This window comes from Lutra lutra, chromosome 5, assembly GCF_902655055.1.
Source record: "Lutra lutra chromosome 5, mLutLut1.2, whole genome shotgun sequence".
In the NCBI taxonomy this organism is placed as follows: Eukaryota; Metazoa; Chordata; class Mammalia; order Carnivora; family Mustelidae; genus Lutra; species Lutra lutra.
The window spans coordinates 135,485,665-135,508,666 of NC_062282.1; the positions used below are offsets into that span (position 1 = coordinate 135,485,665).

The window sequence follows — 23,002 nt, forward strand, 5'->3', positions numbered from 1 at the left end:
CAGAACCCTGAGATCATGACCTAAGCCAAAGGCAGATGCTTCACTGACTGAGCCCCTCAGGCGCCCCTCAATTTTCAATTTTTTTAGAGATTGCCATCCTGTCAAATGGCTGTACTATTTGACATTCCTACCAACTGTGCACAAGGGTTCCAATTTCTCCACATCCTTGATAACGTATTTTGTTTTCTGTTTTTTTATTTTTGTTTTATTAACAGCTATCCTAATGATTGTGAACGGGTATCCTATTGTGCTTTGACTTGCCCTTCTCGAATGACTCATGATGTTGACCATCTTTGCATGTGCTTATTGGCCGTTTGTGTTTCTTCGTTGGAGAAGTGTCTATTCAAGTCCTTTACCCATTTTTTTAGTCAGGTTGTTTATTTTATTGTTGTTGAGTTGTAGGAGTTCTTTATACATTGTAGATATCAATCTTTTATCAGATACATGATTTGCAAATATTTTCTTACATTCCTTGAGTTACCATTTCACTCTGTTAATAGTGTCCTTTGGTGTACACGTTTTAATTTTGGTGTAGTATAACTGATGTATTTTTTCTTTTATTGCTTGTGTTTTAGGGTCATATCCAAAAAACTTTTGCCAAACCCAACATCATAAATATTTTCCTCTATATTTTCTTCCAAGAGTTTGCAGTTTTATCTCTCAGCTCTTACATTTAGGTTTTTGATCCATACTGAGTGAATTTTTTGCATATGGAATAAAGTAAGGGCCTGAATTCATTCTTTTGCATATGAATATCCAGTTTTCTCAACAATATTAATTAAGACTGTCCTTCCAGGGTGCCTGGGTGGCTCAGTGGGTTAAAGCCTCTGCCTTCGGCTCAGGTCATGATCCCAGGATCCTGGGATCGAGCTCCACATCGGGCTCTCTGCTCAGCAGGGAGCCTGCCTGCCCCTCTCTCTCTGCCTGCTTCTCTGCATACCTGTGATCTCTGTCAAATAAATAAATAAAATATTTTAAAAAAAAGACTGTCCTTCATTCATTGGTCTTGGCCTCCTTGTTGAAAATCATTTGACTGTATATGAGAGGGTATATTTCTTTTTTTTTTTTTTAAGATTTTATTTATTTGTCAGAGAGAGAGGGAGAGAGAGCGAGCACAGGCAGACAGAATGACAGGCAGAGGCAGAGGGAGAAGCAGGCTCCCCGCCGAGCAAGGAGCCCAATGTGGGACTCGATCCCAGGACGCTGGGATCATGACCTGAGCCGAAGGCAGCTACTTAACCAACTGAGCCACCCAGGCGTCCCGAGAGGGTATATTTCTGAGCTCCCTTTTCTATTCCATTGGTTTACATTTCTGTCTTTATGCCAATGCCACACTGTTTTGATTACCGTGGTTTTGTAGTAAGTTTTGAAGTCAGAAAGTATGAGAAAGTATGAGACCTTCTTCTTTTCCAAGATTGTTTAGCTAGTTGGGGGTCCCTTAAGATTCCACATGATTTTAGCATGGATTTTTCTATTTATGCAAATAACATTGTTGGAATTTTGATAGAGGTTGCCTTGGATCTAAAGATTGCCTTGGATAGTACTGACATCTTAATAATATTACATCTTTCCATCCATCAACACTGGATTTCTTTCCATTAATTTGTTTTTCTTTTATTTATTTATTTGTTTGTTTATTTGATAGAGAGAGACACAGCAAGAGAGGGAACACAAACAGGGGCAGTGGGAGAGGGAGAAGCAGGCTTCCTGCTGAGCAGGGAGCCCGATGCAGGGCTCAATCTCAGGACCCTGGGATCATGACCTGAGCTGAAAGCAGACACTTAACCACTGAGCTACACAGGTGCCCTTAATTTGTTTTTCTTTAATTTATTTCAACAAGGTTTTATAGTTTTCAGTCTACAAGTCAATCAGGAATTTATTTTACAAACAATATAATAACAACAGTATTGCAAATTTGAAAATAGAAGTTACAAAAAAAAAAAATAGAAGTTATTCATCCCAAACCTCACTTCCCAACAGATCATTTGACCTCACTTTTCCTATGTCTTCTTCTAGTCTTATCTGCACGTATGTATAATTTCAACATAATTGCAACCATTGCATGAATCCAATTTTGAAGCTTGATTTCTACACTTACTATTATATTCTACTCATTTTCCATGTTGTCACATAGTCACTTCAACAGATGCTGAAGGCCCTGTACCAAAAGTTGATTCTCTCAGGAGGAGGAAGTACCACCAGTGGCCTGAGCTTTGGGGTAGGAATAGAAATGGAAATCCCCTTTTTTTTTTTCTTGTAATTTTCACAAAGTACTGGAAATAAATACTTAAAAAGCAGAACGAAAACAAGAGTTTTAAAGATTGCTCTAGAAACCCTGTTTCTGTGCTTGAATGAGAATAGTCACAATTCAAGAAAATACATCGGCTGACTTTCCTGGTGCCTCCTCTAAATATTTTCTAACCCTAATAATTCTAACAAGTAGCATTTACATTTGGAATCCATCTTGAAAGACAAGAGTCTCTCAAGAACATTTATTTGCTACACTTACCATGGCAGATGATTGAAATATATGTGCATCTGTAACTTCTAGTTACTCAATTTTCAGTAGCTATTCAAGGATTCTATGAAATGGGATAAAACGCAATTAAGTTTTTATATGAAGAACAATTTTAGTGATATTCGATTTTATCACCTTTCTTGGAATGAAAAATTAAGTTGATGGTGTTGAGTGTTGAACTGGGAGGTATGAATTGGTTAAGACAGGTATGGGAAGCCTTGCCATGCCAAAGTTTATAATCAGAGTATGAACATGCCCCTACAGTAAAAAGCAGTCTGTCTCCTAGAATTATCTCTCCTCAAGTAGTTAGAAGGAGCCTGTACATACTTGACTGTACCGATGAAAACTCACAGCTTCACCTTTTCTTTTACAAGTTTATGCCATTTCTTGGATGAATTTGAGGACTGATGAAATGAATCCAAGCATAGGTCTTGGTTTCTTCCTTTTTCCAGCTGCCTACTACCCACCCACCCCCTTTTTTTCTTAATTTCTAGTCAAAAGATATTATGGACAAAAAATCCTACTAGGTATCATCCTCATCCTTCTCCTCCTCCTCCTCCACCTTTTCCTCTTCTTCCTTCTTTTTCTTCTCCTTCTTCTGAGATTATTATGCCAGTTTTAAAGTTCTTTATATAAAAAAAAAATTAAAGTTCTTTATATAAATGCCCTAAGAAGTCACACTTTTCTACTGTGACCACTTTCTCCAGGTTCAGGAATCGAAACACTGGCAAAGCACTTGTAGTGTTCTTTTTAATTAACTTCTAATGTTTGTTTCCTACTCAGTTTAAAATGAAGTTCTTTTTTAAACCAGAATATATTTTTGCAGTCTTGGATTAAAACTTTTTTTGACTCCTAGAGACCAGCCCTGAAAGATCTAAGACCTTACTTAAGAGGTTAAAATAACAAATACCCTTGTGAATAGCTACTGGAGAACTGGTTAGTTTAACATCTTAGGCCGGATGCCCAAGGTGGGCTGCTTCCATCTGTAGTGCACACACACCTTATTGTAGAGTGTAGAAAGCACACATTTTAGCCAGTCACTTTCAACATACACCAGAGAAGTAGATAGCTCCATTAGGCAATGTCAGAGAAGATAAATGTGTCAAATCACTTGCCAAAAATGCTTAGTGAACATCAGAGAGATGGGCTCTGCTTTTCAAATTATTAAGCAGACTATTCAGAAGTATTGAAACATTCATTTTTCATTGCAGATTGTTGACTAGAAGCCAGAGACAGCTGTCTTCCTGTGATGCCCCATGGTGACGCCCACAGGAACTTTCTCCCTTTGGTATTCAACCCGCTAAAACGTGTGAAAGGATATGCATCATTTAGCAGCCCTGATATCTAGGATTTGACTGAAGAATTTTATGCACAGAAACCTATGGATCCTGGAAGGTCAGTTGTCTACTTTGAGATGAATTTGTTTCAGTAATATCAACTTGTCTGGTTTTCTCTGCACAAAAATCCTGAAAGGGATTATCACAGTCTGTACATGTATGTATGCATTTGTGTATCATAGTCTGTATGTAAACATCTTTCTGGAAGGCAGGGCCTGGATCTAAGCCATGATATACTTAAAATGTAGCATTTTGCTTTGATTCTATATGAGATAGAATGGAGACATTAACCATCTCTCATGAACTATTTTGAAAATGAGGTCCTGGGACACCTGGGTGGCTTAGTCAGGTCATGGGCGGCTGCCTTCAGCTCAGGTCATGATCCTGGGGTCCTGGGATCAAGTCCCACATTGAGCTCCTTGCTCAGTGGAGAGCCTGCTTCTCCCTCTGCCTGCCTCTCCCCCTGCTTGTGCTCTCTCTCTCTCTCTCTGTCTTTCTCTCTGACAAATAAATAAATAAAAAGAAAGAAAAGAAAAGAAAAGAAGTAGGTCCTAGGATTATCTGCATCAGAATCATCTAGCTTTTAAGAAAAATTCAGATTTCAGGGTCTCATCCCAGGTAGGGCCTGGGAACCTACACTTTGGCAAACACCCCAGGAGATTCTGATGCTGGTGACTCCATCATCTCTCAACTGAGGAACACTGCCTGGGGAGATAGCAGAGCAGCCCTCAGAGTCTTCCTTAGAAGATCTGAGCTCTCTTCTCCTCCTTGGTGTCCTTGGTGAAGGACAGAATTGAGCGTCAACACTGATGCAGTATTTTACACAGAAGTACTCATAAAAAAAAAGAATTAAGTGCAGTTAGTAGCATTATTTTGACCTCTGTCAACTCAGTCCTCTTCTTTTCTTATCCTGGTATTTCTTCAATTTTTTTCCACAATGAAATGAAGCCTTGTGATCCAGCTGTAGACATGTTACCCTCTTTTATTTTTCACTGAAGACTGGAGAACTCTCTACCATGGCCACTATGTTTAGGAAATGATTCAATTATTATCTGATTATTCCTTTATTAGTAACTAATAGTGAGGGACTAGAACTAGAACTCCAGCCAGCTTTTTCCTTCTGACCACTGAAAACTTTGAAGAGAAAGCATACATACAATAGGAGAATATAGGAGGTATAGGAGTGTTTTCTATTTGAAAACACATCTTAGGAAACTTGGATAAATAGGTGGAGTTCCTCTTCAATAATTTTCTCATTGCTTTGAAACTCCCCACCTTCTCATCAATTTCTTTGCTGAGCAAATGTTAAGTGTTGCCTCTGTTAGCTGTCACCCAGGTGCCCTTCATCTCTGCTAAGGGGCCTCCAGCTAAAATTTTCTCCTCCCTCCTATTTGTTCTCTTATAAAGCTTTGCCTGTTCATGTATCAATATAAATGCAGAAATCATATATAAAATATTATCAAACAGAATCCTGCAGCACATCGAAGAAATAACACACCAAGGCCAAGTAGGCTTCATTCCAGAGATGCAAAGGTGAGTCAATTTTAAAAGGGAAAAAGCCAACTAAGACCATCTCCACTGACGCTGAAAAAACTCTTGCAAAGAACATCTGTTCTTCAGAAAAACTCTCAATCCTTGACACGATTCTATATATCTATCTTAGACACAAAGCCACTATCATATTTAATGGGAGCCACCAGAAACATTTCCACCAAAGTCAGATAAACAAAGGATATTTATTTACTCTTATTTCTCTTAAGAGGCATTTCAGGAAAATGATAAACTTTATGGACTTTGGTATTCAACCACAAGGTTCAAATCCCAACTTTGCCACCTAGGACCCATGTGACTCTGGGCAATTTGCTTAGTATTTCTGTGCTGAGTTTCCCTTTCCATAAATGTAGATAATGGTGAGACTTACTTCTTAAGGCTCCTTGCTATGAGATGTAAATAGCTTTATAGGTATAAAGTACTTATATACTACAAGGCATGTAAATACTCAATAACTTTCTACTATCATGACTATTATTTAACATTATTTTTTTGAGGTATAAGTCAAGGAGACAAACCAAACAGATAGGAGAAAGGAATTAAAAGTTTTAAAAGGGAAGACAAAATTACCTACATTTTCCATTGCTGTAATTATAAAACTGGGAAATCCAAGAGGATCTATTGGAAAAATTACCAAAAACTAAGAAGAAAATTCTATAAATAGTAAGTATAAAATTCACATTTAGAAATGAATAGATGTCATATATATGAAGATGACTTGAATTTTAAAAAAGGCATAGCATGTTCTTAAATAAGACGATTCAGCATCATAAAGATGTTAATCCTCCCTGTGTTAATTTATAAGTCTGACACTACCATTAATAAAATGCAAGGGATTTTTTTTAACTGAATAAGCTGATTCTAAATTTCACATGCAAATAATCATTCAGGAAGTTCCACAGAAATTCTGGAAAAGAAGAGAGTAAGTGACCATTTGTTCCATCAGATATTAAACATTATAAAACCTCAGTTTTTTATTTTTTTAAAAGATTTCATTTATTTATTTGACAGAGAGACACAGAGAGAGAGAACATAAGCAGGGGGACTAGGAAAGGGAAAGCAGGCTTCCCGCCGAGGAGGGAGCCCGATGCAGGGCTCAATCCCAGGACATTGGGATCATGACTGAGCCGAAGGCAGAGGCTTAACCACTGAGCCACCCAGGTGTCCCTGCCTCAGTTTTCTAAAAGTATATACTAGCTCCTCCCTCAGACTAGGATCCCTGAAGGCAGAACTGTGTCTCCTCCCTCAGACTGGAGCTTCCTGAGGGCAGGACTGTGTTTCCCCATTCAGAATGGGGCTCCCTGAGGACAGGGCTATATTTCCCCTCAGACTGGGGCTGCCTAGGGTAGAACTGTGTCTCCCCCCTCAGACTGGGGCTCCCTAAGGACAGGGCTATAACTCCCCTCAGACTGGAGCCCCCTGAGGATCAGCTTTTTCCTCAGATTAGGGATCTTCTAGGGTATAGGGCTATTTCTGTCCCTTGGTCTGGTCTTCCCAAGGGCAGAGGGTGAAGGGCTCCTATTTCATGACTCCATTCCCTTTTCTCTTTTCCTTTCCCACAATTCCCAGGGTGTATGGCCCCAGGAGGGCTTTGGCCCAAATGTACACACTCAGGTCAGCGCTGTCCATTACAGCCACTAAAAGTGCCTTTACCCTACCCTTACTGAGTGGCAGCACTGGCCAGTGGGACCACATTATGGCTTTTCTGAGCCATAAGCACTTTTGCCTTTGTGGGCCCCTTCCTCCACAAATACCAAAGTTATGTTTTATAACTGTGTTGGAATAAATATAAATATATTCATATTGTATATGAAAACATTTTATTGGACTTAAAAATTATTTTTTCCTTTCCATTTTAAAATAAATTAAAACATTAGGGTGCCTGGGTGGCTCAGTAGATTAAGCATCTGACTTGGTTTCAGCTCAAGTCATGATCTCAGGGTCATGAGATTAAGCCCCATGTTGGGCTCTTGGCTCAGTATGGAGTCTGCTTGAAATTCTCTCTTTCCCTCTGCCCCTTTCCCTGCTCTAATTCACATGTGCTCTCTCTATCTCAAGATAAATAAATAAAATCTTAAAAAAAAAATAGGACATTTTTATGGGCCCCTAAAAAACTTTTTTTAATTGAAAAAGTTAAAAGTATATACTAGCATACACATAGACAGATTAGTGAAATAGAATATAAGCCTAGAAATGAGCCTACACACATACAAAAATTTAGTGTATAACAAAGTTGTCATGTAGAATCACTTGGGAAAGGTGGAACTGCTGATTTTTTTTTTTTAATGGTGATATGGTTATACTGTAGCCATCTGGAAAAAAATAGAAATAAATCCTGTCAAGAACTATAACAAGCCAGAGATTTTACCCTGCTTGCAAGCCAACAAGTTAGCCTGCTAGGGTTTCAGATGCTTTCAGAAGACAGGAGACTCCTGGGTCAAAGACAAAAGAAGCATGAGCTCCAAAACTGCATCAGTTCCCCTTGCTCCCTAAGTCCCTGAGAGTGATGCAGAGATTCATCCAGGGGCATGCTACACACCACAGTGTCCCAGCTGAGGAACTCTGAGTTGAAGAAACCCTCCATCTTATACGGGGACTGCTAGCAACCCTAACCTAGAGAGAAACATCTTTATTATCTAAAATAGCAAACAAATGTGCCATTTGACCTGTATGGAGATGCTATTCCCATCTCCTGAGGCCAATCACTAAAAAAAATTCCTAAAAAGAGAGTTCAGAAGAAAAGCTATCTGGCATAAGATGCACAGAAACATGAGAGCTCCATGAACAATTGACTCCCAACAGATATGCACCTTTCCCCATCTAAGATAAATTCCAAATGGATCAAAAAATTAAATGTCTACCAAAAAAGGGTGCCTGGCTGACTCAGTCAATAGAGCATGTGATTCTTGATCTCAGGGTTGTGAGTTCAAGCCCCATGTTGGGTGTAGAGATTATTTAAAAATTAAATCTTAAAAAAAAAAAAAAAAAGGAAGCACTTGAAGAACCATAAAAGAGAAAAAGAATAAAAAAAAAAAGAAAGAGAGAAAAAGAATCTTCAGAATAGCAGAGACCTTTCTAAACTAAGACACACAAAAAAATTTAACATAATTTAAATGCATGCTAAAATCACAAAAGGAAGTCAAGAAACAAACTTGGAAAGAGAATTTACAGCTCATATCATGAACACAGAGCTAATTAACCTAATACAACTGTTATAAATAAAATGCTAAGTGAAAAACCAAAACCCAGTAGAAAAATGGACAAAAGAGAAGAACTGTTCACCAGAAAAGAAAATGCAATGTTCTTAAACATATGAAAAGATTTTCAATTTTACCCATAGTAAAAGGGAGAACAGCCAACTAAAATTACAATGACAATATTTTTCACCTATTCAATTGGAAAAAATGTAAAATATTATAATATACTATAGTGTTGGCATGGAGAAATAGACATTCTCAGACATTGCTGGGAGAAGGTGAATTGGGACAATCTCTCAGACGAGAAATTTGGCAATACTATGAAAATTAGAAAGGTGCATATTCCTTACAATTCCATTTCTAGAAATTTACTCTGTAGATATACTAGTACACACGCAAGTGTATACAAATGATATTCATTGCAATGTTGTCAGTAATAGAAAACTGTTGGAAGAAAAATCAAGATGGCAGAGGAGCAGGAGACCTAGTTCCTTAGTTCCCAGGAACTCAGCTAGATAGCTATCGAATCATTCTGAACACCTGTGAACTCAACTGGAGATCTAAGAAAAGAATAGCTGCAACTCTACAAATAGAAAAGCGACCACTGTCTGCAAGGTAGAAGGTGTGGGGAAGTGAATCCAAGGTGAAATATGGGAAAATAAAACCATAGGGGAAGGGAGCCTCTGTCAGCCGGCTACTGGAAAGTGGCAGAGCAGCAGACCACAAAATTGGAACTTTTAGAAGTCTGTCCAGGTGAGGGACATCCCTGCATGAAAAGAGCTCAGGTGGTGAACTGGGGTGAAATTCTAGGTGGGACAATGTGGTCATAGGACCCTCAGGGTCACAGGAAGACGAGGAGTGCCTGAGTGGGGCAGAGTTCCCAGGCATCAGAGTGGGGAAGCCAGATGCAATCAGCAAGCCCAGGAGTGGGCTCTCAGCTCGGGGTTGCCATGAACCAGGAACCATAGCAGGGTCAGCCGATTGCTTTCTGAGCAGGGGCCTAAAAAGCAGCAGAACCAGTGAGTTTCCCCTTCCTCCCCGGGGAGAAGTGGCATAGCAGCGTGCCTCCATAGGAGTCTGCAGGATTGGGAGACTTGAGACAGCGTTGTCATGTGCTTGAGATGGAAATGCCTTGGTCACAGGCCAGGTGGACATGAAGTACAGACTTGAGAGCAGGGAGACAGGAGTGATTGACTGCTTTTCCCTGAGGGCTCACTAAGGAGCGGGGCCCTGAGTTTTCAGCCCTGGGACCAGAGATTGGGATGCTGCCATTTTCATTCTCATTCTCTAAAGCTGCACGGAAAGCAGTCAGGGAACAAAAGCCACATGGAGCAATCCCAAACAGATTACTTAGCTTGGCCCTTGGCAAGGGTGGTGCAATCCCACCTCAGGCAAAGACACTTGAGACTCAAAGCAACAGGCCCCTCCCCCAAAAGACCAGCAAGAACGTCCAACTAAGACCAAGTATGCCAGTCAATGAGAACTGCAAAACTCCAGCACTAGGGGAATATAACACATAGAATTTATGGGTTTTTTTCCCCATGATTCTTTAGTCTTTCAATTTTAATTTTTTTCTTTCCTTTTTCAACCAATATCGTATTTTATCAACTCTTTTTTAAGTCTTTTTAAATTTTCATTTTACAGTTATATTCTATTCCTTTGTTATATTTCATTTTATTTTTGTATATATGTAAGTTTTTCTTTCTTTACAATTTTGGGATGCAGTTTCTTCTAACAGACCAAGAATACACCCAGAATCTAGTGTATGGCACTCTTCTCTTCACCTGTCTGATCTCTTTTTGTTTTGTTTTTCTTCCTTTTTTTGTTTTGTTAAAAATTTTTTTAAATTATTATCTTTAAAGTTAGAGTCTATCCTTTCAACTTATTTAAATAATTTTTTAAAGATTTTATTTATTTATTTGTTAGAGAGAGAGAGAGAGAGAGAGAGCATGAGCACAGGCAGACAGAGTGGTAGGCAGAGGCAGAGGGAGAAGCAGGCTCCCCGCCGAGCAAGGAGCCCGATGTGGGACTCGATCCCAGGACGCCGGGATCATGACCTGAGCCGAAGGCAGCTGCTTAACCAACTGAGCCACCCAGGCGTCCCATATCCTTTCAACTTATTTAATTTCATTTTTGTATATATATAAATTCTTCTTTCTTTACAATTTTGAGATGTAGTTTCTTCAACAAACTGACCAAAATACACTCAGGATATAGTGCATTGCTCTATTCTGTTCCCCTGTTTATATTCCTTCCTTTTGTTGTTGTTGTTGTTGTTGGTTTCCTCTTTTGTTTTTTCTTGTCTTTAATTTTTATTTTTACAGTTACATTCTATCCTTTCATTATATTTAATTTTATTTTTGTGCGTATACAAGTTTTTCTTTCTTTATAATTTTGGGATCTAGTTTTCTAGCAAATGGACCCAAATCCACACAGGATCCAGTGTATTACTCTATTCTGTACACCTGTCTGTTTATATTCTCTTTTTTTCTTCATATATATATATATATATATATATATATATATATATATACATATATATATTTATATTCATATTGGGTTTCAGTCTCTTCTGATTTGTTTAGTGTATATTTCTCTGGGGTCATTGTTGTCATTTTAATATTCTGTTCTCTTATTCATCTATTCTCTGGACAGAATGACAAGAGGGAAAAACTCACTTTAAAAAAGAGAACAAGAGGCCGTGTTGACTGACAGGGACCTAATCAGTATGGACATGAGTATGTCAGAACTAGGGTTTGGAATAATGATTACAAGGATACTAGCTGAGCTTGAGAAAAGTATAGAAGACTCTAGGAGATCCCTTTCTGGAGAAATAAAAGAACTAAAGTCTAATCAAGTCAAAATAAATAAATAAATAAAGAGATGCAATAAAAAAAAAAATGGGAGGCTCTAACTGGTAGGATAAATGAGGCCAAAGAGAGAATTAGTGATATTAGTGATATAGAAGACAAAATGATGGAGAATAAGGAAGCTGAGAAAAAGAAAGATAAACAACTACTGGATCATAAGGGGAGAATTTGAGAGATAAATGATACCATAAGGCAAAACAATGTTAGAGTAATTGGGATCCAAAAAGAAGAGGAAAGAGAGAGGGAGCAGAAAGTTTACTATTAAAAAATTATGGCTGAGAACTTCCCTAATATGTGGAAGGGAACAGGCATTCAAGTCCAGGAGGCACAAAGAACCCCCTTCAAAATCAAGAAAAATAAGTCAACATATATAATAGTGAAGCTTGCAAATCTCAGAGACAATGAGAAAACCCTGTAAGCAGTGCAGGACAAGAGGTCTGTCTTTCTACAAGGGTAGCAACATTAGATTGGCAGCGGACCTATGCACAAAGACCTGGAAGGCCAGAAAGGACTGGCATGATATATTCAGGGTGCTAAATGAGAAAAACATGCAGCTAAGAATGTTTTATCCAGCTAGGATGTCATTCAATGTAGGAGTAGTAAAAATGCTTTCAGGACAAACAGAAACTGAAACAAAAAGAATCTGTGATCACTACACCAGCCCTACAAGAAATATTAAAAGGGATCCCTTAAGTGAAATGAGAGCCCAAAAGTAAAATAGACTAGAAAGGAACAAAGACAATATACAGAAACAGTGACTTTACAGGTAATACAATGGCACTAAATTCATATCTTTCGATAGTTACTCTGAATGTAAAAGGGGCTAATTGCCCCAGTCAAAAGACACAGGACATCAGATTGGATAGAAAGGCAAAACCCATCAATATTCTGTCTGCAAGAGACTCATTTTAGATCAAAGGATATCTCCAGATTTAAAGTGAGGAAGTGGAAAACAATTTATCATGCTAATGGACATCAAAAGAAAGCTGGGCTTGTCATCCTTATATCAGACAAATTAAATTTTAAACCAAAGACTGTAAAAAAGAGATGAGGAAGGACACTATATTATAATTAAATGATCTGTCCAAGAAGATCTAACAATTGTAAATATGTATGCCCCAACATAGGAGCAGCCAGTTATATAAGCCAATTAATACCAAAATTAAAGAAACACATCAACAATAATACAATAATAGTAGGGGACTTTAACACCCTCCTTGCTGCAATGGACAAATCATATAACCACAAGATCAACAAGGAAACTAGGGCTTTGAATGACACACTGGACCAGAAGGACTTCACAGATATATTCAGAACATTCTGCCCTAAAGCAACAGAATACACATTCTTCTCTAGTGCACATGGAACATTCTCCAGAATAGATCACATCCTGGGTCACAAATCAGGTCTCAACTGGTACCAAAAGATTGGGATCATTCCCTGCATATTTTCAGACTACAATGCTTTGAAATTGGAACTCACTCACAAGAGGAAATTTGGAAAGAACTCAAATACATGGAGGCTAAAAAGCATCCTAATACAGAATGAATGGGTCAACCAGAAAATTAAAGAGGAATTTTAAAAACTCATGGAAATAAATGAAAATGAAAACACAACCATTCAAAATCTTTGGGATGCAGCAAAGGTGGTCCTGAGAGGGAAGTATATAAGCAATACAAGCCTTTCTCAAGAAACAAAGAAAGGTCTCAAATACACAACCTAACCTTACACTTAAAGAGCTGGAGAAAGAACAGCAAATAAAGCCTAAACCCAGCAGGAGAAGAAAATTAATAAAGATTAGAGCAGAAATCAATGAAATAGAAACCAAAGGAACAGTAGAACAGATCAGTGAAACTGGGAGCTGATTCTTTGAAAGAATTAATAAGATTGATAATCCTTGGCTAGACTTATCAAAAAAGAAAAGAGAAAGGACCCAAATAAATAAAAACATGAATGAAAGAGGAGAGATCATAACCAACACCAAAGAAATACAAATGATTATAAGAACATATTACGGGCAATCTATATGCCAACACATTAAGAAATATGGAAGAAATGGATGCATTCCTAGAGAGGTATAAGCTATGAAAACTGAAATTGGAAGAAATAGAAAAACTGAACAGACACATAACCAGCAAGAAAATTGAAGCAGTCATCAAAAATCTCCCAACAAACAAGAGCCCAGGGCCAAACGGCTTCCCAGGGGAATTCTACCAAACATTTAAAGAAGAATTGAAACCTATTTTTCTGAAGTTGTTTGAAAAAATAGAAATGAAAGGAAAACTTCCAAACTCTATCACATTACCTTGATCTGAAAACCAGAAAGGAGAATTACAGCCTAATATCCCTGATGAACATGAATGCAAAAATTCTCAAAAAGGAGAATTACAGACCGATATCCCTGATGAACATGAATGCAAAAATTCTCACCAAGATACTAGCCAATAGGATCCAACAGTACACTGAAAGGATTATTCACCACAACCAAGTGGGATTTATTCCTGGGACACAAGGTTGGTTCAATATCCACAAATCAGTTAATGGGATATACTACATAAATAAAAGAAAGGACAAGAACTATATGATCCTCTCAGTAGATCACAGTGTGATCTACTACTACTACTAAAACTCTTCACAGTGTAGGGATAGAGGGTACATACATCAATATTATAAAAACCATATACAAAAACCCCATAGCGCATGTCATTCTCAATGGGGAAAAACTGAGAGCTTTCCCCCTAAGGTCAGGAACATGGCAGGGACTCCCACTTTCACCATTGCTGTTCCACATAATACTAGAAGTCCTAGCCTCAGCAATCAGACAGCAAAAATAAATAAAAGGCATCTGAATTGGCAAAGAAGTCAAACTTTCACTCTTTGCAGATGACATGATACTCTATGTCTAAAACCCAAAAGATTCCACTGCAAAATTGCTAGAACTCATACAGGAATTCAGCAAAGTGAAAGGATATAAAATCAATGCACAGATCGGTTGCATTTCTATCCACTAACAATGAGACAGAAAAAAGAGAAATTAAGGAGTTGATCCCATTTACAATTGCACCCAAAACCATAAAATACCTAGGAATAAACCTAAACAAAGAGGCAAAGGATCTGTACTCAGGAAACTATAGACTACTCAAGAAAGAAATTGAGGAAGACACAAAGAAATGGAAAAATGTCCTGTGCTCATATTGAAAGAACAAATATTGTGAAAATGTCTATGCTACCTAGAAATCTACACATTCATTGCAATCCCTATCAAAATACCATCAACTTTTTTCAAAGAAATGGAACAAATAATCCTAAAATTTATATGGAACCAGAAAATACCCCAAATAGCCAAAGGAGCATTGAAAAAGAAAACCACAGCGGACGACATCACAATTCCAGACTTCAAGCTCTATTACAAAGTTGTGATCATCAAGACAGTATGGTACTGGCACAAAAACAGACACGTAGATCAATGGAACAGAACAGAGAACCCAGAAATGCATCCCCAACTCCATGGTAAACTAATCTTTGACAAAGCAGGAAAGAACATCCAATGGAAAAAAGACAGTCTCTTCAACAAATGGTGTTGGGAAAATCGGACAGCCACATGCAGAAGAATGAAACTGGACCATTTCCTTATGCCAAACACAAAAATAGACTCAAAATGGACAAAAGACCTCAATGTGAGATAGGAATCCATCATGATCTTGGCCACAGCAACTTTTTGCTAGACAGGTCTTCAAAGGCAAGGGAAGCAAGGGCAAAAATGAACTACTGGCAATTCAAGATAAAAAGCTTTTGCACCACAAAGGAAATAGTCAAAACCAAAACCGACAGAATGTGAAATGGTTGTTTGCAAATGAGATATCAGCTAAAGTGCTAGTATCCAAAATCTATAAAGAACTTACCAAACTCAACACCCAAAGAACAAATATTCCAATCAAGAAATAGGCAGAAGACATGCACAGACATTTCTGCAAAGAAGACATTCGAATGGCCAAGAGACACATGAAAAAATGCTCCACATCACTCAGCATCAGAGAAATCCAAATCAAAACCACAATGAAATACCACCTCACATCAGTCAGAATGGCTAAATTTAACAAGTCAGGAAATGACAGATGGTAGCAAAAATGTGGAGAAAGGGGAACCCTCCTACACTGTTGGTGGGAATGCAGGCTGGTACAGCCACTCTGGAAAACAGAATGGAGGTTCCTCAAAAAAGTTGCAAATAGAGCTACCCGATGACCCAGAAATAGCACTTCTGGGTATTTGCCCCAAATATACAAATGTAATAATCGAAAGGGGCATGTGCACCCCAGTGTTTATAGCAGCAATGTCCACAATAGCCAAAGGATGGAAAGTGCCCAGATGTCCATTGACAGATGAATGGATAAAGAAAATGTGGTACATATACAATGGAATACTACACAGTCATTAAAAAAATGAAATCTTGCTATTTAGAATGATGTGGATAGAACTAAAGGATATTATGCTAAGTGAAGTAAGTCAATCAGAGAAAGACAGCTATCATATGATTCACTGATATGTGGAATTTAAGAAACAAAACAGAGGATGATAGGGGAAAAGAGGAAAAAATAAAACAAGACCAAAGTCAGAGAGGGAGACAAACCTTAAGAGATTCTCAATCACAAGAAACAAACTGAGGGTTGCTGGAGGGGAGGGAGGTAGGGGGATGGTGTAAGTGGGTAACAGACATTAAGGAGTGCATGTAATGTAATGAGCACTGGGTATTATATAAGACTGATGAATCACTGACATCTACCTCTGAAACTAACAGTACAGTATATGTTAATTAATTGAATTTGAATTTTAAAAATGGAAATCAATCAATCAATCTAGGGGCACCTGGGTGGCTCAGTTGTTAAGCGTCTGCCTTTGGCTCAGGTCATGATTCCAGGGTCCTGGGATGGAGCCCTGCAACAGGCTCCCTGCTGGGCGGGAATCCTGCTTCTCCCTCTCCCACCCACCCTGCTTGTGTTCTCTCTCCCACTGTGTCTTTCTCTGTCAAATAAATTTTTAAAATCCTTAAAAATAAACAAGCTAATTTTTAAAAATAAATAAATCTTTTAAAATTTTAAAAAGAAGACTATTGGAAGTAACAAAATTCCACCAATAAGGGATTTGTTAAATAAATTTTGGTTCATTCATATACATAATGCAATACTCTGCAAATATAAAAGAGAATTAGGAAACTCTATGTGCAGATATGGAAAAGATTTCTAAGATATATAATTTTTTAAGTTCATGCAGAAGACTATGTGCTATATGTTACAATTCCTGTATTTAAAAAAGGGGAGGACAGGGGTTCCTGGGTGGCTCAGTCAGTTAAGCTTCTGCCTTCGGCTCAGGTCATAATCCCAGGGTCCCAGAATCGAGTCCTGCATCAGGCTCTCTGCTCAGTGAGGAGTCTGCTTCCCCCTCTGCTCCTCCCTCTGCTTCCCTGCCACTCCTCCTGCTTGTGCTCTCTCGCTCTCTCTCTGACAAATAAATGAATAAAATCTTTTAAAAAGGGGGGGAACAAATTTATATTTTATTATATTTATATAAAATACACCTAGAAAGATTCCTGAGAAAATAACAGTGACTGCCTTTGGAAAGAGGAATAGGGTGGCTGGGAAAGGATATCTTTCCACTGTATATCTCAGTCTGTCAGGATTCAGTTGCAAGTAATAGAAACCCTCTGGCTAGTTTTAACAGAAGTGCCTTTAAGACAAAAATTTATGGGCACCTGGGTGGCTCAGCAGGTTGAGCCTCTGCCTTCAGCTCAGGTCATGATCCCAGAGTCCTGGGATCGAGTCCCACATCGGGCTCTCTGCTCAGCGGGGAGCCTGCTTCCTTCTCTCTCTCCCTCTGCCTGCCCCTCTGCCTACTTGTGATCTCTCTCTGTCAAATAAATAAATAAATAATCTTTAAAAAAAAAAAAGACAAAAATTTATGTTCTTACAAAACCCACTGTTAGTGCTGGAAGAGCAGACTCTAGCATAGGCCCCCTGAAAAAGCTCCCAGATAAACACCAAATGCTCAAGGAAACTGCTAGCTCTTCCACTATCAGAAAACTGGGGTGAGGGCAGTGAGGGAGAGAAATTGATGGACTTGACTTCTGGTTCCAGGTTCATCCCGTTTAGTTTCATACCATAAATCAGAAGCCAGAGTCAGAGCCAGCACTGCTGGCCTGAGGAAAACTGGCTTAGCTGCGGTTTAGGAATCCACGGATACTATCCTCATCAGTAAAATGGGTGACTTCCATGCCATTTCTTTCTGCACATAACTTATTTCCAAATTCAAAATTTAGAAAAGTCTATTTGATTGGTATATCTAATTCGTATCTGAAACTCTAGTTTCAAGGACCTATTTAACTGTAGTTTTCACTTTTTAGCCTCTAACTTCAACAAGCCCACCTATTGGACTGACTACAATATGACTTTTTATATCTTTTTTTTTTTAAGATTTTATTTATTTGACAGAGAGAGATCACAAATAGGCAGAGGGGCAAGCAGAGAGAGAGAGAGAGAGAGAGCAGGCTCCCCACCCAGCAGAGAGCCCGATGCGGGACTGGATCCCAGGACCCTGAGACCATGACCCGAGCTGAAAGCAGAGGCTTAACCCACTGAGCCGCCCAGACAGCCCACAACTTTTTATATCTTTAAGCCACAAAAATGCATTAGCTATTTTTAAAAATTACATTAAAAATTAAAAGCTTACTGGGGTGCCTGGGTGGCTCAGTGGGTTAAAGCCTCTGCCTTCGGCTCCAGTCATGATCCCAGGGTCCTGGGATCGAGCCCCGCATCGGGAGCTCTGCTCGGCGGGGAGCCTGCTTCCTCCTCTCTCTCTGCCTGCCTCTCTCCCTACTTGTGATTTCTATCTGTCAAATAAATAAATAAATCTTTAAAAAAAATTAAAAGCTTACTAAGTCCGGCTAATAAAACTTATTCATAATCACAAAAATAAAAACAATCCAGATGTCCATGCATTCGTCTGCTCAGGCTGCCATAATATAACAAAATACCTCAGACTAGGTAGCTTAAACAACAGAAATTTATTTTTTCATAGCTTTGGTATCTAGAAAGTCCAAGGTCAAGGTATCAGCCAATTCAGTTTCTGGTGAGGACTCTTCTTGCTTTGCAGGTGGCTGCCTTCGCTCTGTGCGCCACATGGCTTTTCCTCAGTACCTGTGCTCAGAGAAGAGAGCTCTGGTGTCTCTTCCTCTTCTTATAAAGGCACCAGCCCTACCAGATTAGGGGCCCACTCTTATGACATCATGTAGTCTTAATGACCTCCTGAAGGCCCTAGCTCCAAATACTGTTACATTGGGGGTTAGGGTTTCAACATACAAATTTTGGAAAGAACAACTCAGTCCATAGCAGTCCTTTAACTAGGGAATAAATACACAAAATCTGTTGTATCCATACAATGGGATACTACTCAACAATAAAAAGGGACAAATTATTGAAACATAAAACAACATGGATGAATTTTAAACACATTATGCTAAGTGACGAAAGCCAGATTTGAAAGGCTATATGAGCCCATTTATACAATGTTTTGGAAAAAGCCAATGTATAGGAACAGAGAAGACATCAATGATTGTTAAGGAATGGAGAAAGGTTTGACACAAAGGGTTATGAAAGAATTTTTTAGTGTGATGGAATTCTTTTTATATCTTGATTGTTGTGGTAGTTACATGACTGCATTTGTCAACACAGAACTGTACACTAAAAGGGATGAAATTATAAGTTATATTTAATTTTTAAGACAAAAAAAAACCCTATTCTGTGTCCTATACCCTATCAACTCATCATCATATTATAAGGTAAGAATGTCTTATATTGATATAAAATAGTTCTTCCCTACCAAGTGTTTCTTATTTTTGCTTTTTGAATTTAACAGAAGCTTCTAGGAGAAGATAATGACTTAACTACAGGGTGAATCTCAATAAAAGTTTAGGGAAAGATTTTTTGTTTGTTCGTTAGGATGTCCTTTGTGGTTGAATCCCATTAATAGAAAGTCACTTACATGGTGCTCAAGCCCACTAACTAATAATAAAGTACGATTCTGTATAGACAGTCCTGAGCTTTCTTCTTTGGAGCCAGTTTTTAAAAGAATAAACAAAGGCATTGAAGGGTTTCAGAGAATATGAACCCAACGTCCTGTGTTCTATAACAACACCTGCTCAGAAGGGAACTAGGTTTCCATTTCTCGGTTGATCTCCTCCCTTCCCTTCCCTCCATTTGCCTGCTATCTGCCCAGTGTCCACATGGCAACCAATTATCATTTCTACCATGTTTTACCACCAATAAAAAAAAACAAACTGGTGAGCAAAACTTCTGTTATAGCAACATTAGAAAAATATTTAAACCTCACCAAGCAGGAAATAACAGATGAAAACCATTGTCTCTAATGGAACTTCTCTTAGAGAAAACAAGTAACACAGCATTGATAGCCCTGACGATGGGGAAAACGTGCAGACAAATTTCTGGCACGTGATTTCCTAGAGAGTTTCTCCATTTATTTGATATGCAGTGAAATTTATTTAAAATATTTTGAGGGTATCATCAGACTAAAAATCATCCAACTAGAAAGGTCAACCTGTCCAGTTTGAAAACGAAACTGCTTTGCTCCCAAATAAAATCATCCATCCTGCTCCTGTCCACTTAGATTTCTCTCATTAATTCCCTGAGAGTCAGATTTGCACACTCTAGAAGGATTAGTATGAGTCTCTTATCCAAACTTTTGACAAGCTAGAGAATTAGTTTGAAAAGTAGGTGGGAGTGGGGCTATGCAAATATGCAGTTCCTAGAGAGACTGTGGACCTTTGTCCTTCCCCTCAAGGACTAAGCTTTGAGCTCTTACTTTGAGTCCAGGGGCTGTACATACTTGGGTCTGACCTGAACTGCAAGAAAGCCAGGTCACTGCCAGGAATAGCTCTGCAAGATGGCTGGGATTTAGACATGGCTGCTATGCTTGTTGTTCGATTTCTGTAGCTGCACAAAACAACTCTGCATTGCTTTGGTCAGACCTGGGCTGCCCAGTGAGACCCATAGAAGCATCCACTGTTCTCAGCTACTCACTCATCCCTTGTTTTAGGATTCCTTAGCTGCTGAGGAACCTGTTATTCCACAGTTCATATTCTGCACTCCTGATTCCATCACCACACTTACGACCCCCCTCCTTCCTTTCCCTCGGATATATGCCGCAGTATTATGTCTGCACGGTCTTCCCCCAGGTGTATGCCCTATCATCCCAGTGAGTTCTCCAGGGACTGGAAAAGTGCATTCATCAGGATCTGCTCTGTGCTGCACAACTCTTGGATTCAAAAGGTTCTTCCTACTCTAAACCCCTTCTTAATGAACTTGAACCCTATTCCTGGCCTTCTATTTACACCAGAGATGAGTACTAGCTCATCAGTACTCTGTTTCATTTTACTTAATTAGAAACAAGAAATGTATGGCATATTTAAGAAATCAATTATCTGCTTTTAAAAAAGCCATAGGGCAAGAGAGCTGCTTCCCCTTCAACCTCCCCCCGCCCCATGGTCTGGTATGGGAGGAGAATTTATTTTTTAAGTTCCTGGGCCTAAGGAATTCTGCCATTTTTGTTGTATATCACAGAAGCTGTGTGTGTTACTGTTGTAGATGTTATAATATAACCAAGTGGGGGAAATCTGTTTTTTTCAACTTAGGATCATTTTTAATCATGCAGTCTTGGCAGCTCCAGTTCTCAGCCATCCCTCCCTCTTACTAACAGCTTGTTCCTATTCCTAGCTTGGTGGGAATGTTGGCCTATGTGATGTATTTTGGGAAAATCAGCTAGAGTCATTGAATGTACAAATGAAGCTCAATTTATAGAAATTTAAATTAAGATAATGCTAACCTTAAAAAAACTACCCAATCTTCCATATGTATGGAATACATATTATTTCCAAAATAAAAACCATTTTTAGGCATACCCTGTTTATTATGAACATCTTTCTCTGGTGAAAAGAGATTCTGTTTTTGTTTTACTTGACTTTGCTTGACAATAACCAGTTCTATAGTGAGCTTTCAACAAAGATCAAGGTACTTTCAAGCTGGACAGTATGGGTTCTAGATTCACCGATACAGGCTCTGCTTATGAGCTTCTGTGGCTGCTGGTATGTTCCACTGAAGAATTTGTCCTTGGTGGAGCCTGAAGCAGACATTCTTTGGGGCAGGCCCTTCATTTTCTTGCCAATTATTTGAGGCTTTCTCTGCTCAGTGCAAAGCTCCTATCACTCCAGTACTTAATGGCTTGACAAGGTGGGAATGTGGTTAATTGGCCTTAGCAAGGGCTCCAGAGGCCCATGAGTTCTAAACTCTTTTGATACAGATTAGACTACTCCTTGTTTGACGTTAGCTTTAAACCAAATAAACCAAGATAGGAAACTCAAGAAAAATATGATGTGATTCTGAATAGGATAGAGGCACCAACTGGCTCAAAGAGCCAACTTTTTATCCAGGATATCACATGCTTCCTAACAACCCAGTGGAGTAGGTCACTATTACGACTGTTACCCTTGAGATTAAGGTATGTGCACATTTCACACTTCACTCTACAATTTTACCATCAGAAACTGTCTTTTGGGCATTGTCATTTGCTCTTAGTAAATGCGATGGTTTAATGTATTTCTAGCAGCTTCATCCATATGAATATACTTTCCAAAGGAATTATTTTAACTCTCATCTGTACCTATAAAATGATGGAATGATGGTTATTGTTATCTGAGATAAGCCAGAAAGACCACTTTTGCTTCAACCAGCAAAAGTATGTCTGAGCAAAAATACAATTTTGGTAGAACTATTTAGACCGTTTCCCTCAATTTTCAGAAACACCTGGATCCAGCTGATGCTTTGGTAGTTTTAGCCAAATGTAGCACCAGACGATCCCACCCACATGGTTCTCCCGGTACCTGGAATCCGAAGGAAAAGCTTGCCGCCGAGGAGCTAGTAGCAGAGATGAAATCCACGCCACGCTGTTGTCCTCCATGACGCCCCATCTGGAGGCTGGCTCCTCTCTTTTGTTTCAGAAAGCACAGGGAAACTCTGTGCCTTTCCTAAATTCCTAGCGTCAGGATTTGGTGGTTCTACGTAACATAGCCCTCACCCCATCTTTCCCTTCGCTGCTGCTTTCCTCCTTCCGCCAGCAGCAGGCAAATGGTGGGCATCGCATTTCTCCAAACTCAGCCCCAAATACATTTAAATTCTGGTACCCAAAGCAGCCATTTGGTCCCCTTGCTGAAGGCAAGTCCAGCATCTTCTTTACTTACCACCTGAAAAGACCATTTGTAATAGGGATCCGCGAGTAATAAAGAAACAATACATGCGAATAGTTCCTTATGGGGAGATTTTGCCAAAAAGTTCTACGTCATTCTTCTAATAACTTCTGTGAGCTAATTTGTGAAATGAGAGTTGGGTTCTAGGCACAATTCTTGGAAGTGAGGACAAAATGTAGGTAAATATTATGCAATTTACTTTGAAGCTTACTACTTGGTATTCC

The 23,002-nt window shown here is 38.9% G+C and overlaps 1 protein-coding gene across 1 annotated transcript in view; it reads left to right on the plus strand.

Moving 5' to 3' along the window:
- Positions 1–22,711, plus strand: part of LOC125101212 (translation initiation factor IF-2-like) — a 170,650-nt gene extending 147,939 nt beyond the window's left edge. Inside the window, exons 4-5 of the mRNA XM_047731807.1 lie at positions 3,730–3,913; positions 22,333–22,711. The gene's annotated coding sequence lies outside the window, so the exon portion shown is untranslated. The remainder of the gene's footprint in view (positions 1–3,729; positions 3,914–22,332) is intronic.
- Positions 22,712–23,002: the final 291 nt, after the last annotated feature.